Consider the following 19907-nt stretch of genomic DNA (forward strand, 5'->3'; position numbering starts at 1 on the left):
TGTAATACAGCAAATCAATATCATTAAAATGGGTTAACATTTTCGGCCAGCCCCCAACAAACTACTATGATAATATTTATATTACAAATTCGCAAGCGAAATCTGAGAATTCATTCAACAAGTTAAAATATTTGTTAGAAAAAATCAAATAGATTCAATTTTTAATCACTAATTGTATTAAAATTTAAAATATAAATTTGTGATTTGAATTCATAGGAACTTTGACAGAAGGATCAATCTGAATCCATGATATATTTTAGACTCAGAGGTTTAGACATTATTTTCAAGATTTAATTACTATAGAGAAGAAACAACTTGAAAGGGTTTCGATTTCGAACAGAATTGAGAGTTTGAACTTAAATTTTCGTAATCGAAAAATGTAATCTTTGAAACTTTTTTTTTTATTTTACCAGAAACTAAAATGAGAACTAGACAGCTGAATCAGAATGCAGGTAGTAAAAAAAAATCAAAAGAAATTTTATAACCGTATTATCAGACCACAACACGCGACCGATTGTTAAATTTTGACTATTTTTTTTTCAATCCGTAAAATAAACATTTATGAGTTGAAATTTGTTGATTTAAATATCTTTAAAGAGATAGTTTTATGCGCATAATAAACAAATTAACTACAATGACTATCAACGGATGTTCAAAACCAGAAAAATTAGGCTTATTTGTAGAATTGGAAAAAAAAACAGAGACAATCACTCGTTTAGTTTTTTTAAAATATTAATTTACTTCTTGTAGTATACAACATCGAAAGTCTATTTTTTATATCTGGGAATAGGTTTTAGGAAAGAATTGTACCAAAGTTTAAAATGATAAATTCTATCAGCTCACAAAGGCAAATCACCAAAATTTCAACGTTACTAAGCTGTACTCGTTTTGAAAATGTATTCCGCGAAAATGTATAATCGCTTCCGTTTGCCAACAAAACAACGAAAATCTGTGGCAATGTGAAAAAAGATAATAAAACTGAGTTCTCATCAGGATGCAATGTATCTTATAGCAATCACCATTATTTGTAGTAAGGATAAAATTAAGTGCGGCTCTTTCAAACTTGGAAATTTCCTTAATTTGCAATTTTTGGCTCTTCTGTCTTAAAAGGTTGCCGACCGCTGGGTTAACCCTTTCCTTCCCACGAGGTTTTCCACGTTTTAAAAATAGAAATATTGATAAACAACTAAAGTTCTAGAACAAAAGATGCATTATTTTAGTCTACTTTCATGATCCAGCTGTTAAATTTGGGTTTTGAGGTGGATCATATATGCTCCATTGGGAAGATAACAACACAGAGGGTGCAAATGAAAAATAAGAAATAACGGAAAAAATACATGGAATTTCATTACCTCATTGATCACAAACTAAAATGATCCTATTTCGTGAAATATTTCTTGGGTATATCCAGCCCTCAAAAGTCAAACTATGGAATTTTTTGAAATTTTCAGTTTTGCTTTGAACAGTGGCCGCCATGACACTTTTCGCTATAAAAACAAAACATGCCGTTTTTCGAAAAAAAATAACGAGCTTTTGCAAATACTTTAAGACATGTGGTCATTTCAGTAGATGAAATACCTATTCTGAAGGGAAAAAAATTTTGAAGGAATGATTTTCATGAGTATTGATAAAAAACTTAGCAAGATGAAAAGTACGTTTTGTTCCCAGTGTATCACCTGTGATCCACTTTACTTATTCGAAAATTTATATGTTTTAGTGGAAATCTAAGCAAAACATCATTTGATTTTGCTTACACAAGCAATTTTCTGCACATCAGTATTTTTATTTGAGGATAATTATGAAAACTTGTGAAATTATTGAACATCAAATGACGACTTGATTTAAATTTCAAAAAAATCCAACTTTTGCACAGCTTTTGATCTGCCGAGCAAAAACTAGTGAATCGATTTTCCTCAAATTTTGTGCAATGATTCTTCATTTATACTTGTACATTCGATGAGAAAATGGTGTTGATCCAAAGCGCCCAGTTCAAATGCGAGCTATGCAAAGTTGTGGATCATCTGTGCTACCATGGGAAGGAAAGGGTTAAAAGATCGGCATGTCGCAGAGCTACGTCCAGAATGCAAAGAAAAGAGCTGAACTATATACAATCAAGGTACAGAACTTCCCAGACCGCGATGAGCGACAACAATCAACGGCTAACACTCCGGCACGGAAGCTCTACGAGAAAAAGCTGACAAAATATGGCTGCTGTGTGATGGACGATGAAACGTATATAAAAGCCGATTTCAAGCAAAATCCGGGGTTGGAGTTTTTCACCGGCAAGAGCAAGTTCGATGTGAGTCTTTCCTGACAAAGGATACAGTGAATGGCGAGATCTACAAATCCTGAGTGCTTCGAGAAGCGCCTTTTGCCGGTCTTTCAGCAGCACGATGAAGCTCCGCTATTTTGGCCAGATTTGGCAACATGCCACTATTTTAAAAATGTCCTGGAGTGGCATGAGGCCAATTCTGTCCATTTTGTTCCAAAGGACATGAACCCGCCAAACTGTCCGGAGCTGCGCCCGGTGGAACAGTACTGGGCAATAATTAAGCGGGAACTTCGGAAGAGCGAGAGGACAGTGAATAAAAAAAAACAATTGAGAAACTGGTACCAGATTACACTGTAAAGACTTTGATGGAGGGCATCAAGCGAAAATGCGTTCAATTTTACACTCATAGCCCCATCGATTAACTTTTCTTTTGATTTTTTTGAAGTAAATATATGTATTAAACTATCTGCCCTTTTCAGAGAAACGCTGAATTTTGGGATACGGCAGGAACAAAAAAGATATGAATGACGAAGACGCTGTTTTCATACAATTTGTCAATCAGCGCTTCGAAAGAAGGCACTAAAAAGATGAGAGAAAAATGTATCAACGGTAGAAATTGTACGTGATGTGATCGATAGGCTCCAGTTAAACCTATAATCCGGACCCCTCGACAATGACGAACATTTCAAATCGGTTGAACTAGTTTCGAAACGTGACTATTGAGAATGGAAAAAAAATGGTAGCCTACAATATTTCTGTAAGCCAGTGATGACTCTCTTGATCTGTAATTTCAGTGGAATGCTGATAAAGACTTTAAGATTTGGATTGGTTTTTCTTTTTTGCTTCTTAAGGTGTGTCGCCCTACTGGAATGCTTGATCCAAAAGTCACGGAATATTTAGTCATTGGAATTTTCTAAAGTCTAATCTCCGAATGAGCCCAACTTTCAACAGTTGAAAAAAAAATTATCTGCATATTTTATCAGAAAATAAGAGTTTTGCGTTTAGCAGGGATTTGGCGTTGGACAGATTTCAACTACCGTTCGACTTGAGATGCTGTCTTAATCAATGAGATCACCATAGATGATCCAATGCAAAACACAGACAATGGATAGCGGAAATCATAATCGATGGCGTCTGAAGCACCCAAAAGTTGAATTCCACTGGAAATGCCAATTCTGCGAGGCTACCCCTCGCTATTCATTCATAAGTAGGAAGGTTTCGACCAAACCGAAAACGAATTTCGCTTGGTGGTGCCGAAAAAGCAGATCCTAATTCATCAAAACGATATCGAGATGGTTGCGCAGATGTTGTTGTTGTTGTCGGTTGGCGTAAATGCGTGTTGTTGTGATCAGTTTTGAATAATCGGGTCATTAAAAGTGTGCCTTATTGAGCAGCAGCCTAGAGATGGCGCAAAGCCATAAAGCATCCGGGTAAAGATGAAAAACGCACATGCACCAAATTCGAGCCGATGCGTACAGATAGATAGATTAAAACGCCTTTAGTGTAGGAGGAAAAAATTCGATAAATATTCGGCAGCTTTTGTTGTTCTTCTATCTTTCAAAGTTCACTATGTAGTTAATAGTGAAGTGGTTTGGCCCTCCCACGCGATTGATCTCAAACCGACCAAAATCTACTCTCTCGTTGAGCTGCACCTCGAGGAAGGTGTAACAGTTTGACTTTTACTTCCGTAGGCGAGCCCAAAAGCACACTCGTTTGGCAATCGATAATGGGCTGGAATCAAATTTATGGGATTCAAAATTGAGTCATAGAGAAGGAGTGCGAGTGGGTTGTTGCCGATGAACTTTATTGAAGTCTAATTTTGATGGTTGTGGAATGATAGTTTTTTTTTTTCTGAAGAAAAAAAACTGGCACATGCCATACCGTAAAGATGACTCCACGCATTCGACCTTTTTTGACACTAAGTTGTCTCAATGTGGGATGTGAGATTTACGCACAACCATATCAGTCAGCTAGAAAACTTAAAAATTGATTTTTTTGTTTGAAAAACTCAAACAACATAGGGGTGATAAAATTCAAGAACCAGCATCAGATTTCCTGCAAAAGTTGAAAGCCTTATTCTCCTGAATTTCAACTTAACATTCCAATCACAACATTTTTCCCATTTTTGTCACTAATTACCCTATTTTACGGTATTACTTCAATAGTAAAAATGGTTAAGTATTCAGACCATCAACATGTTTTCTGAAACTTGGAGCTACATAGCCATTCTGAGTTAGAATAAAATCCTAAATTTCGTAGCAAAATTCAGGGCTTGAGATTGAAAACGCGGAGGTTTTCAATTTACCACCGTCGTGGGCTATTTCCACGATTATCGTGTCAACAATCTCGATTTTTTATCCTAAAACAAATCAAGTCAATTTTTTGCCCAATTTTCAAAAAGTGCGCCTAATGCCTTCGCTTCTAAAAAAATTAAACTTCTCAGAGTGCATTCTAAACACGCGATACATTTCTGGACGCACTAAACGATGTTGGTTGTTGTTTTTTCTTCATTTTCGTTCCGTAAATAATAATGGAAACGTTTAGGCACCATAATGCACCTCTAATCGACGACAACGGACGGATGAAGCGGAAAAAAACATAGGCCATAAACGGAACCGAGAAAAATGCGTTTTCCCACACACAACACAAGATACTGTTTGGATCTCAGAGTGGCTGAACGCCCAATCAATGTTGTGATTTTACTGGGAGGAAATCTCAAGAATAATGGTCGGTCACTCGAACCCGTTCTGGGATCAGTTTCTATCGACGACGTCGGCTAATGGCTTGGCTCCAACGATTTAATGGTTATCGAAACAATTTACATTGGAGTTCTTGTTTCAGCCTCAAGGTTTTGAGACGATTCCTTCGGGTTTGAGCCACTTCAATGGGCATTTGACTAATTAGTGATAAATTTTCCGGACAATAGAGACTATTGTTTTGTGTACGTCAGCAGGATGTTTGAATTTAAAAGGCAGTAAAAACAATACGTTTATACTGTGAATGTTTATTTTGTGATTTAAAAAAAACCAGTTTTCCAACTCTCACTTCTATTTTTTTTTAAATATTCGATTAGGAGAGATAAGGGCACAACGAGCACCCGGGGCATAATAAGCACTTCTCTTTTCTACAAAAGAACGTATTTTCTTAAATATATTTTAATGAGAATTGGTATCGCACCTCCTATAATATTAATTTATCACCAAAAAAAAATTTCCTTATCATCAATACAGAAATATTAAAAAAAACAGCTAGGTTCTCAAGTGACGAATATATTATAATTTTTGAGCACCACGAAATAAGCTTTTATGACATTTGAACCATCTTGATCTATAATGTACGTTCTGCAACGTTATGTACACATTGTTTCTTAATTATCACCATCATATTTTTTTTTACTTTAATCAATTTTAAAACGCGTTTTTACTTAAATTTATTGACTCGAGGCGAACAGAGCACAATTTATCGGGGCACGATGAGCGTTTTCTACCGTATAATCCAGCAGCGAATTCAACTCGAAGTAGTCAACTGAATTATAGAGCTACAACTTGACTAGTTAACATCTGACGATCGGGCCTCTGATTATCCCTCCAACACCTCCCAATTGGGCTTGGGCCTGCTAAAAATAATAAAGCTTGCTCTTTACTCTTACAAAAATTTCCATTAAAATGACAGCTAATCGGTGTGAAATTTTAGTGAAGGCTATTGCTTTCTCTGTTTAACGCATGAGAAATCGTATACCGGGATAGTGAGCGGGCGCATCGCCTCTAAGCCAAATCGTCAGATGAAACAAGTCAAGTTATAGCTCTATTACTCAGTTGACTTCATCGAACTGAATTCGCTGCTAGATTCCCCGGCAGAAAACGCTCATCGTGCCCTGATTAATGGTGCTTATAATGCCCCAAGGGAGAGGGGGGGCTCTTATTATGCCCCGCTAGTGACTGGTTTTAGCTTACGGTAAATTTAGATGTAAACGTTCCACTGAATTCAGTTGAAGATATTGATTTGGCTGTAGAAAATTTGACAACTTCAATAGTCAATGCTAAAGGCGCTTCAATACCTAAAGTTAAACATAAATTTAATCAACCTTTGATCGATGATGATCTTCAGTTTTTGATACGACTGAAAAACATTCGTCGACGCCAATATCAACGAACTAGGGATCCTTATTTGAAATTTATTTATTGCGACCTTCAAAAAGAAATCAAACGTCGTTTAAACTTTATTCATAATGAAAATTTTGCAAAAGCAGTAGAGGACATAAAACCCTACTCAAAGCCATTTTGGAAATTAACTAAAATTCTGAAAAAGCTCCAGAATTCCTACTTTGAAAGATGGGAATACTGACTACTTTTCATGCAATACTTCGCGGGGCACAAGCAGTGGTGTCAATTGAATTTGTTGTTTATCAATGCCAAAAGACATACCCCTATTGAACAGCTAATAACTTTTTTGTCTAATAAGATACGAAGTTACGGTCTTGGACAAAGTTGTTCAGCGAAAAATTTCCTTTGAAGAATTTATAAATTGGCACAAAAACCATTAGCAGGCTCGGTTGCACAGAAGAAACAAAAATGATGTTGATTTTTCAGTACAAAATATTCAATTTTTCCATACAAACCTAAAAGTTCAAATTTACTCATGTAAACGTTACTTAAAAATTCTGTAAAAAATCATGGATGAGTTTTGGACCAAAACGAAGCTTTTGAGACCCCAGGGTTTGAGAAATTCAAAAATGATCCCAAATCGACTCAGTCTATTGGTGCGGTACAAAACACGATTCGAAAGTATGGAGAGGAAAGCAACTTCGTAAACAAAACAAAGCTGGACATGTGCGATATAATCGACGACGAAAACTATTGCAAGTTTGATTACGAATCGCCTCTAGGTGAGCCGTATTACACTGTTCGGGTTGGCCAAAGTGTTATTGAGACGGAGACATCAATTTTTACCGGAAAATTCGGCAAAAAGGCAATGGTTTGGCAAGCCATTCGTGATCACTGACACAATGGAAACAGCTGTTTACGTCCAAGACTGCCTGAAACGTCGCCGCGAATAAAGATTTTATCGAAAACTATCGAAAACTGTGTATGCAAAAGACAGGAAAAAAGTGGTCGCTAATAATCGCTAAACAGTCTATGTTGAAGCAAAAGTGCAATCTTCGATCAAAAATTCGATCACTGGACTACGATTAACTGGAATCTTATTTTATATTGATTCACTGAAAAAAAAAGATGATAGAGAACATTAAAATGAAAAAAATCGATTTGCTCTTAAAGAGGTTAATATCGTACTTAGACATAAAGGTACACCCTACGATTGGAACACTAGTCCAAATAGAACCCCAGAAAACATAAAATCGTACCAGAAATGATAGCTTGAGTCGTATATAATGGTGTTGCGAGTCGCAATTCCAACTGTATAATGAAAAAGATCGTATAAAATATCGCCTTAAGTCAGTTTAAATCGGATATGGTAGAACGTCCGCCATGTTTGTAAATTTTGATATGATTTTGCTTCCGCGCGGGCTTCAAGTGAGAAAATCATCGTCAAGTTCTCTCCATAACCAGCAGTGCATTCAGATAGCTTTAAATCAGATGGAAGTTGACCAATGAGAGAACTGGAAAATATTGTTGCTGGCCACGATTTAAAGGCTATGAGAGCAAAATCTTGCGCTCTCTTGCATTCTTCCGATAAGTACGAATAAAGTGGCGTATAGCGCCTAAATGGTGAAGTTTTCGTTGCTTTAGAAAAAAAAGTAATAAGTGTGTAAAATTTTATAATGTGTATGGAAAGATTATCGAAACAGCGTAAAAATATAGCAACAAAAATATTTTCTGGAACGTTTTATCATTTTTTTTTGAGAGAAGTGACTATGTACACCTATAAAAACTATTTTAAAGATTTTCAGCGTTTTTGACTGAAAGATTTATGTTACGACTCCCATGATATGAGTATCAATTTCTCGAAAGTATTGAACATTTGAATAAGGAAAAATTGGATGCCAAGGCCAAAAGGCCAAATTTTGTAATAGAACTTATTCCATTTTTAATTTGAATTTTAAACATGATTGGTTTGAAAACATTCAAGATCAGACAGGAAATGGATCAAGTTTTTAGATTTGATGAGCTACATCCCGGGGGACTGAAATGGATAGAGAATTCTTTGTATTTGGAATGGTAATGATCGAAATAGCACAATTACTGCAAAATTTACAACAATTCACACAATTTACCCCAATATATATTTCATTGGCTGCACAACTTTCGTGATCATTGGTGTTTCTTCTTTCTACATCTCATTTTGCCAGCTTCACCCTCTTGGAACACGTCGCGAATGTCCTAAAACTTCTTGATAGTTGACGGATTTCATAATTGTTATGCACAAATGAACTTTTGAAACAACTTGAAATTTGTTCTGCTGAAAAAAGCACTGCCGTCATCGACGGTCACAGCCTACTGAGTAAAATGCATTCTTAATTATCTTTTTTGTATAATAAGTATCTAGTTTTGGCATATGTTGTTAACTGAATGTTGGAAGTAAATAATCCTTTTTAAAATAAAACGAGTGTTTTTTCACTGATTTTTCTAGAGTTCGTCATCAATTTTTATGTGTTAGTACTCGTCTATGTAAGCTTTTGGTAAAATGAAGTCTTAACAAAAGTAAATTGGATTATATTAAAAAAAAATCAACAAATTTCTAATATTCGAATAATATTGTTTGAAAAACTTGGAGTCGTTTTATTTCTTATTTGATATCAATCAATTATCAATTAAATTAAAGTCAAATTTGTTTAACGCAAGGCAATTTAGTTATCAGTATCACTCTTACTGGAGGGACACATTTTCCATTTTGTAGGGGAAAAGTTCAGTATTTCAAGAGGTTTGAAAAGGCGAAAAAGCTTTGAAACCAATTTTCTTCTCATGTAGCTTAAGAAGCGATAAACATATAACGTTCTATTGCAGGGATGAGCAACATTTTGAACATTTTGAACAAAATTTAAACTCTTTTCCGCAGGCTACGCTCAAAATATCGCTAACTAACAGTTTGTAAAACTTCATGGATAATTATAGAGAAGTGTTAAAATTAAACGTCATTCTTTTATGATAACAGATTTTTCACGAATAAAAACTGGAAATGAAAAAATAACGAATTCGTGTATCTATTATTTATTTGGAAACCTTGAAAAATATATCACGATTTATCATATGCAAAGCAGGCAATACCAGCTAATTTTATCAAGTGCATTACTAAATCTTAGTTAGTTTTTATGAACCTTTGTTAATTAATTTTTACTTTTTTTTGCAAACATTTGTTTTTCGAAACAGAGACTTCGTTTTAATTTACTTTTTTTTTTATCGAAAACGAAACTTTGTCGAGGTCTTTGCAATATTTAAAGCAACTTTTAATTCTAAAAAAAATCATTCTTATTGTACCACTTCTCATTACTTAAAAAAAAATATTTTTCTTTTTGAAATCACTTTCTTTTGTCAACGATCAACGATCTTTATCGAAATTTATTGACTAAAATTACTCTTTCCATAATTCCATAAATTTTCTCAAAGACCTGAGTTATCGCTACCAACGGTGGAAAACCTATTTTGAATTCATTTGAAATTGGGCGTTGAGCAAAGTTGAGCGAATTCACAGATTTTTGGGCCAATTCTGTCTAAGACCCAGTTTTCAATCTTCTAGAATCTCAAGTAAGCTTCCCTGCCATTTTTTATAAGAAAAACCGTCAACTTGAGTGTTACTTTATCGTCTTTGGATGTTTCTCTCATATTTTCTCTCTCTGGATAGCCATCATTTGCTTCTCTTTTAATTTTATTTAAAACGAAAGTTTGATGGCCTTTTTATGGTTCAGGTATAACAGTTTGCACCGTATTTTCAAGACCAGTCCTTTTTGATGAAACGGATGGTTGTTTTAGTCATAAACTATTTATTTAAGTCTGAAGCTATAGTGATGCTAAAAAGCGTGAAACATATGTTTTAAGTTTTGAGAGAAATCACAGTCTTTTCAGCATTGGAAGTTATTGAAATTCATTTACTTTAATTCCATTTTTGTGCGTATCTTCGAGAAATTTTTCCAAAACTTAATTTTCCCACGAATCGCCGATTTCACAACCGGTATATAAACTGCTTTTAATTCGAAGTTCACTGCATTGAGATTTTTAGTAAAGTTTTCATAGAAAATTTCATAACTTTACAGATTTTCAAACAAATTTCGCCAAAAATTACGGATAACATTCTAGATTATTGATGAATTTTTCAGTTTTCATGGATTTTCTCAATAAGTTCAGATACCACTGGGATTGGATTTCTAAAGCTAATCTAACTATTGTGGCTTGTTTATTTTAATGTAAAATGGCACAATTTATTATTTTTTGGCATGATTTCTCCATGAATATTCTGAAAATAATCGTCCCAATTCCTTCAGTCAAACGACATTTAGTTTTTTATTATGAGTTATGTTGATTAGAATCCCATGTCGATCATGTCGACAAGAGCTCTCAATATGCAAAAAAAAAATAGTGCTCTTGTTAATTGTTTTATTTTTATGCCAGTACTTGTGCAATTGATTGTCTGTAGCCTTCCGATTTTTTTGTTTGTTCTTCTGGTCCAGTTTCGTGTTTTTACAAATTTTAAAATGGTAGTTGGATAACAGGGAAAAATTTCATTTGAATAAAAAATACACTCAAATATTGCGTTTCGTCTATTTTTTTTTTTTTTGCAAGGATTTTCATCCGTTTGGATGATTCATCCCGGATTCGCCTATTAGTAATATTGCATTTGCCTTTAAAAGAACACAAGAAATGCCAGAAAAAAGTTATCCATCTGAATGACTGTGGAGCAAGTTACTAACATGTATTTTTTTTGGTTTAGTATAGACTAGTGTTTTATGACAATCTTTCGAAAAAAAATCAAAAAAAAAATTAAAAAAAGCTTTGAGGGCCGCACAAGGACGGCTCGAGGCCGCGTTGCTCAGCCATGTTCTACTGCATTTTCAATTAAAATCAAGATTAATTTAGTTATTTCCAAGACCTCAATAAAACATTCCATAATGTTTAAAATAAATCAAAATTTGCCTCCTTTTAAATGTAAAAAATGTAAATTGTAGAATTTAAATTTGTATGTAGAAATTTACTTGTGGAAAATATCAACTGTAGGGTGATCCAGAAAGAGATTCGTTTCAGATTTCAAACCTTGCGGACTCAAATTGTTTCTTGAACTATCAGAAGTCGAAATTTTGAGCTCAATCCATCTACTCCAAAAGGTCGCTCAACGAGGCTCAGTATCTTATTATGGGAATCGCCTTTGATTTGTTCTCTATCTCTGACTTGAACAGTCGGAAACCGGTTGTATTACAAATTTGATTGAAATATTCTTGAAGTGATTGTACACAAATTCTTTGAAGACTACAAGATGTTATGAGCTACAAAAAAGTTATTGGGTGCTGAAATGAGATATCACACATTGTACAACAATGTATGATCGCAAGATTTTGAAAAATGTGATTTGATAGATGAATACAAAACATAATAAAAACAATCAATCAACTTCAATTCATAACAAAACAAATTGCTCTACATCCCAATGATATTGAAGGATATGCTCACAAGTCCTACAAACAACAGAAGAATGTCATTTATAGAAGCTAATTTAGCTGCTTATTATGTTTTCCTGCAAGATTATAGGAATAAATGATGGAAGCATCAAGCTACAGCTGAAACCGCTGAAACTATGTTAAGGTCATTTATTTTAATCTAAACAGTGTTAAACTACACCATAAATATTAACAGCTTTTTGTAACAATACTTACCAAGAGATAACTTAAGATGATTTTGCGGAGAAAAAAGCAATCAATGCATAATCAGGAACGCAGCACTCGCAAATGAATGCAATCAACGGCGATAGAGCTGCAGTTCGGCATTCCGGCTGTTGCTAACTAACATCCACTCGACGGAGCCTGGGAAAATCTTCTTATCTAACACAACAGCATTCAGTTAAGTTGAGTTGTGCTTGTTTTTAGCACCAACAATTCGATCATCTGGTATCGTGGGGGTGTGGATCAGCTGCTCGTTGAAGACGCTTCCAATTGCTTTATTAACGACGAACACGACGTGACGTTGTGATGAACCACAACAACATCAGCAACCGAAAAAAACGGGCAGAAACAAATCTTCCACTAAATCACGCAATTTTCTCCGCAGCTTTGGTGTGACAACATGGTAAAAAGACGCTGCAGCAGCAAAAAAAGAGAACAACCCAGTTATTTCGGTCGCAGCGGGGAAGTCGAGAAAACTTTCAAAATTCCACTTTTTTCACTCGACAATTGAACAATTTTCTTTGTACCCCGAAAAAACACTGCCTTAAAGATAGAGAGAGAGACCCCCGAACTCTGTATGTCTGTAATTGAGGAACGCAACGAATAAAAAAAATCGGTGATACAGTACGCAATCTAAGGCGGCGGCGGCTTTCTTAGCTACACCAGACATCAGCATCAGGTATCTTATCCAAAACACTCTCTTTCACAGTTTTCTACCGTCGCGTCTTTGCTCCGACGTAACATTGAGGTTACTTGGATTGCTTACTTTGCGCTTTGATTACTTTCTTGTTTGTCGTTGTTGTTGTTGTTGCCGCTGTGTTGATTATGATGAGTGCAATCACAGGCTTTGCTGCTTGTGGGGATTCAGGTTCACGAGTAATCAAAACATCGCACAGACACCTTCCAGAGACCTCGATCAGCACGTATCCCAATCAAGGAGGCACTGATTTTTCTTCATTCCTTCTACACACGCACATACGCACGTCTATACCGGGGGCGAGATACCGGTTATTGAAGAATCGAATTCCCTTGATCGAGTCGAGTCCTCGACACCGAGAGATGAACGAACGCAGCCTAATCCATTCCAGGGATCACCGATGGAATTTTCTTCGGGCTCACCGAGCAGGCTAGCACGCACGGAACGAAAGCACCAGGAAGCAAATACGCGTACGGGATGGGAACCCAATCAGAAACACCTAGCTAGCTAGCACCCGGTACGCGTACGAACGTACGAACCCGCAAGAGAACCAACGAGAAATGAGACGAGGTTCAGCTAGCTGTGTGGAAGACTCGAAAAAAAGGCGAACCATCAACATCGCCTCGCGCCCCGCTTGATGATGACGACAGTTCGATAACATTGCTTGCTGCCACATTGCATGGCTGCGCTGGATGGGAGATGTGGAGTTTGTTTTGAAGCTTGGAATGACGACGGAGGAAAGAAACCCGTTTCTTTGGCCCATCTCAAGCTCAAGAGCGTTGGGTCCGCGGTCGTGGTCGTGTTCGTTAAGTTTTGTTACCCCTACAAACGAAGCTATGGTGGAGCATAATCCAGTCGAACCGACAACGACAAGCGATGGTTCGCTCTTGGAACCGGTCGGTTCGGATCGGTGTGCGTTAATGCTTACGCGAGAGAAGTTGAGGCGTGCTGGATTAAAACCACCCTCTGTCAGGGTTACCATTTTCCGAGAGGATGATCAGCTCTACCTATCGAAATCCATTCAATGTCCCGACATGTATACCATTTAGCTGACATTTAAAGTCGCAATTGATAGTTATACTTACGTTACAAAACACAAAATTAAGGAAGTTCTAAGAACCTTATGGAAGAATATCCACCTGAGGATTACTTATAAATTAACATGTAAAAGGCATATAAGCACTCAAATTCCGCTTCTAATTTTTTTTTCAATTTTGCTGATTTAGAATTCACTCAAGATGATCGAATAGCAACGACCCCCTTTGAACCCTTTATTCTGCCAATTCAGAACTCATGAGCACAACTTAAAAAAAATCCACCTACTTGCCGATAACCTCCGTCACTGTCACTGTAAAATATCTATTTTCCGAAACTAACTTTGGTTGCATAAAAGCCTGCTTTTGGTGCCGAAAAAAACAGTGTCGTAAAGTAGTAGGGTGATTTGCCAATCGTTGCACAGCTAAGCACATGATTTTGGTTTTTATGCTGTATTTTAGTAATTTCAACCGAATTCACTCATTTTTTTTTGTCGATTGCACTGATACAGGATTGGTCAACAAGATCCATTTGTTGAAGGGTTCAAAAAAGTGACATAAGAATTTAAAAAATCATTTAAAACAGCTTGCATGTGCCCAATAGTTGCACAGGCGAATTTTCTGTCGTGCATAATGTTGTCCGATATTTTCCAATGGTTACACATTTAAAAAGCCTTCTTAAGCTTATTGTGAGAACTTTTAGTTCCATTGAAATCCAATTTAAAGACGGGTCCTTTTGAGGGGGTCTTCCATATAAACCGTCCAATGCACAATGGGAAAAATCGGACCCAAAATCGAAAAAAAACACTAAGCGCCGGTATTGAGCATTTTTCTTTAGAATCCTACCAACATGTAATTTGGTGTCATTGAAATTCCATAGAATGAACTGAAAGGTATTTAAATCTTTTTTTTTTCAAGTGCCTATTTACAGGTGAAAGGATAAAAAGACGCGATCTGCTTTGCCCCACTTTAGCCCTATGAAGAAGATGTGATGTTATAAAATAATTGCTTTAGGACTCACTTGGAAGACGATTGATTTATACATATATAATGAATATCAATTTACGGCTTCAAAATAATTTCAACCACTCCCAAAGTTTCAGATCGTTCGTTTGATTTATTGAATATATATATTCAGAAATTAATATATTTTGAATATCTTTTTCATGAAATTAGGATTATATGTAATGAATGTAATCTCTGTAGCATTTCCAGACATGGATATTGCTCGAGGAGGACCTGCGTACACTCGGAGTATTCGAGCGACGAGTGTTAAGAACCATCTTTGGCGGCGTACAGGAGAACGGAGTGTGGAGGCGAAGGATGAACCACGAGCTCGCGCGACTCTACGGCGAACCCAGTATCCAGAAGGTGGTGAAGGCTGGCCGGATACGCTGGGCTGGACATGTTGCGAGAATGCCGGACGACTGTCCTGCAAAACAGGTGTTCGCTACGAATCCGGTAGGAACAAGACGAGCGGGGGCGCAACGAGCAAGGTGGTTAGACCAAGTGGAGCGTGATCTGGCGAACGTGGGGTGCCCGAGAAATTGGAGAACGGTTGCTATGAACCGAGTGAATTTTAGGAATTATGTTCGTCAAGTTATGTCGTGAGACGGAATACTATGTAAATAAAATAAAAAAAACTCTGTAGCATTTCACCTTCATAATTTCACATTGAAATCTTTCTCAACAATCTTTCGGCTAAAAAACTGTTTTGATCGAATTAAGTTTCACGAAGTTATGACTTTTTATTTTCCTGAATAATAAGAGCCAAATAAAGTTTCCTCAAATGTCTCCGGTTTAGCTAGACGGCAGATTTGAATTTCTGCGAAAATTGCACATGATAAGTAATATTTTGGGTCTTCCAACCTTCGACCTCATGTTTTTTGGGATTTTGGGTTGAAGTTTTTCTATCGTACAATATTTTTAAAGATTATTATCTAAAGCAGAGGTTCGCTATTGACATAAAACACAGTTCTTTAAGATTTGTCGTCTTGAAATTTGAGAAACAGGGTTTTTTTAAGAACAATCATTGAATTCCCTGCATAAAATATTGAGTAAATGGTCGGGATGAAGGATTTCAAAATAAATTAGATAAAAAAGTAGTCCCTCAAAGACAAAGCAGTTTAAGTGACTTTGACACTTTTCAGACATTTTAATACATAGCAAGAAAAATTCGTGTAATTTTAGATCGAAAACAATGCACGAAATCGGAACATCGTTTTTTATCTAAAATTTTATCACTGTGTATTTTTAACAAGAATGTAATTTTTGGGGCATGTAAATTTAGATCGATAACGATGCACGCCAATGGAACAGCCTTTTATCGTGTAAAAATACACAGCGTTGTAAATTATTATTTTATTTTGATTGTTCGCAGCTTTTGATGCATTTTAAGGTATAAATAATATAAAATAACACACTGATAACTTTTAGAGAACATATTTATTTTCAAAACGAAGCATAAAAAAAAGTTCACCCACCATCATGAGCAGTGCCAGGTTGGGATGACGGACTTCGTACAGCCTATTTTTACCGGTCAGCGTCGTCATCAGTATTCTCGAATGCTTGGCATTTCTTTCCGGACAATCATGGTTCCACTTCCCTGCGTAAATCTGCTGAAACAAAAATAATAATTAGGTTCCTCATCTTCCACTTATATAACGTCATTCATCTAATCTTCATCATAATTCCATGTGAACTTATTTGCAATTCTTGGCTTTTTTCATCGTCAATTTCCTTGCCGAACTGTATATCCTTAACTGATTCGAACTAAATTACTAAAGTTAATAGTTGAACGTAAATATCCACTTATTTAGCAAAAAAAACATATCATCTTTAAAGACAATTTTCAGTTGCATGTAATAAATGAACATGTTCAATTTTGTTTGGACATTTGTATGCAAGAAGATATTTTTTCATATGTAATCGTCCAGGAAATTCATACAAGCTTGGAATGAAGTTTGTCTTTGATAAGATATTGATTTTACCTATTTTAAGTTTCATTTTTTGCTAACATGAGAAGAAGCAAAGTATTACACTAAAAAAGTTATAACCATTTCAATTCAAAAAAAAAATTAAATACCTTGAAAAGTATTTGAAAATTTAAGGCTTTGTTTGCTGGAGCTTTCAATAATTCCATGACATGTTTTTGCGAAGGTTATATAAATCAACAAATTCATTAGCTACGCAAAGCAGTTAGGCCGGAACAAATTTCATTTTTTTATTTCGATTTTATATAAACTACTCTAACCCTTCGGAGTTTTTGGAATTTTCGAAAAGGGGGGTGACAAAAGAAAAAATTGATATTTGTTCCAGCCTTATTTGCGATTTAAATTTTCATTTATGATTTATGACATCGAATATCATTTTAGGAGTACAAGTTGGGTTTGGTTTTTATTCACATGAAATGTATTGCATGCACCAAAAACTATTTCAAAAATAAAAAAAAATTAGTTTTTGAAACTTTTAGTACACCTCTGGTGATTTTATAATGAAAATTTTCATTTACCGTACAAATCAAAACACGTTGTGCGAAATAAGGACTCAATTAATTGCTTCTAAAAATTTAATTGCTATTTTTGGCAGTTAAAAATAATAAAACAAAGATTTCGGAGGTTTACAAATTAATAAATTTGAAATTTTTATACAAATCTTGAAGCGGACTTATGTACAACAATGGGGCAGGAGGAAATTATATTATATTTTCTCTAGTTATCTTATGTACCGATTCGAAAAATGTTTTGTTCTGACGTAAAACCTTATTTGCCGTAGAAGGAATCTTAAGGTTTTGATTAACAATTAGCACATTAAATCGCGCGGAAAAAATTAAAAAAAATTAAAACTGTCGTTACATGCATATTATCAGCAGAAAATATCGTAAAAAGCCTCATGTCATCACTAAACATTCCAATTAACATGATTCAGTATTATTTTTGGGAAAAGGTTGAAAACAGCTGAAATATTGACAATAGAAGTCATTCCGTGCAACAATGGGTAAGGGGGCAACGATTGGCAAATCACCCTACTGTAGTAGTAGAAATGTGTTGCATGTCAACACTTTTTTATTCTAAAGAAAAAGCTACAATCTGTTTCTTCATGTTAAAATATTGATTCTGAAGGGTATTTTGCGGTATTACAATAAAAAAATGTGTATGCAACTCGTGGTAAAACTCAGTTTATAATCACTAGTCGTAATTATCCAATCATGCTTCCTAATCTTATCTGTCCGTCTATAATTTTCATTTTTAAGAATTTAAGAAACAATCTATTTCCTTAGCCCTTTTTGCCAGCCAATTTTCATCATTTCTTGAAGCAACAGGTTTATTGATTTGTTCTCTTTGGCACATTTTTCTTAAACATTTGATCTTTGTAAGACATTCCGGTTTCGAGATATAGCTAGGGAATCAAGTATCCCCAGGAAACAAGCATCCTCATTCTCCCCTAAGGTCTGCATAAGAATTACGGAAGAATTTCGAATCCGAAAGAAAAACAAAATTTAATAATGGTATCTGATTTTAATTTTTTTTTCCTTTCATACTCTGAAGTTATAAACAAAATAATGAATCTACATATGAGTTATAAATATGAATAATAAAACTTATTTTAGTTTGACAAGCAAAACCTAGTATTGATTCAGAATTTCGAACATATTTTGACTTCAAATTTTATATCAATGGTTGGAATTAGAAATCCGAGTTTGAACCAAAATATTTTATTTTGATATGATATTTGGTACTGAATATTTATCCAAAAATGAGAAAAATTTAAAAAAAAACTGCTGCGAAATTTTTTACCTGGGATAGATTTTAAAGTGTTGATCACGTTTTTGTCACTCTTGAAACCCCACAGTCAGGAGTTCCAGGGTAATTTTCCACCCCTTTTGATTGATTGATTGATTTATTTATAGAGGCTTTAAATAATTAGTTCATTCGCCTCTTCCACCCCTTTTGATGTAATTTTAGTCTTTTTATAAAAGCGTTTAGAAATAAATTGTTTTGCTATAATTTTACATTCCGTGGTGTAAAAATCAACCGGTCAATGAAATTTATATCACAAACAGTGTAAAATTATATCTGTTAGATTTAAAATTGAATGAAACTGTTTGTCTGTCCATCATGTCAGCTCGTGCCAAGGCGCAGCTTCATCATCTCTATTCTTCGTAAAAGTGGTAAGTTTCTAAAGTAGAAAAAAACAAACGAATGATGTAACTGAAAATTATTTGTTTCTCGATTACAGTGACGGCTGATTTTGCAGTGGCAGAGATCCGGAATACGATTGTCTGGATTTGCCAAAACGATCCAAGGTTTTGTTAACAAAAACACATTCTGACCCGGCTGATGACGTATGAATCCGGACCATGATAGTCCGGAACGGGATTTCGGTTGGAATATCAGTTGGATTAGAATATCAACAGAATGTATATGTTTGTGTACAACAGTGCCTCAGCCTGGCGGTGCTCGTGATGGTGGCTGTACTTTTTTTTTCATTATTACTAACGTGTTTTGTTTTAAAAATAAATGTTTAATAAAAGTAAAATAGTGTTGTTTATTATCAAAAAACTTGAATATTTCATAAAAACTGCAAATATCCAGAATAAAATATAAAATTTTACATTGCTGTGTATTTTTACACGACAATAAGCTGTTCTCTCTTCGTGCAGCGTTTTTGGTCTAAATTTACACGCCTCAATGTAACGATGATGTAAATTTAGATTTAAAACGATGTTCCGTTTTCGTGCATCGTTTTCAATCTAAAATTACACGAATTTTTCTTGCTGTGTAGAGTACCGTAAAACGGGGTAGCTTTGATCACCAGGGTAACTTTTACCAACAATACATTTTTGCACATTATCATCAATAACTCTGTTTATAGTTTGAATTTTTGAAAACGGTTTTCTATGTTTGAAAGCCTATTAATTGAGTATCAAATAGGCAAAAATTGGTTTGTATTTGAAATTTTTTTCTGTAAGTAAAAATGTAATTTCAAAATCTTAAAATATCTATTTTTCCAAGGCTAGCAAACAAACAGCTCACCTGATGAAATAAAAAAGCATTAAGTAGCAAACGGGTTGTCGAATGT

The 19907-nt window shown here is 35.1% G+C and overlaps 1 protein-coding gene across 1 annotated transcript in view; it reads right to left on the minus strand.

Annotated features, from left to right (window-relative positions):
* Nucleotides 1–13362, minus strand: part of LOC129739130 (uncharacterized) — a 362823-nt gene extending 349461 nt beyond the window's left edge. The window contains exon 1 of the mRNA XM_055730527.1: nt 12090–13362. The gene's annotated coding sequence lies outside the window, so the exon portion shown is untranslated. The remainder of the gene's footprint in view (nt 1–12089) is intronic.
* Nucleotides 13363–19907: the final 6545 nt, after the last annotated feature.

This window comes from Uranotaenia lowii, chromosome 1, assembly GCF_029784155.1.
Source record: "Uranotaenia lowii strain MFRU-FL chromosome 1, ASM2978415v1, whole genome shotgun sequence".
NCBI lineage: Eukaryota > Metazoa > Arthropoda > Insecta > Diptera > Culicidae > Uranotaenia > Uranotaenia lowii.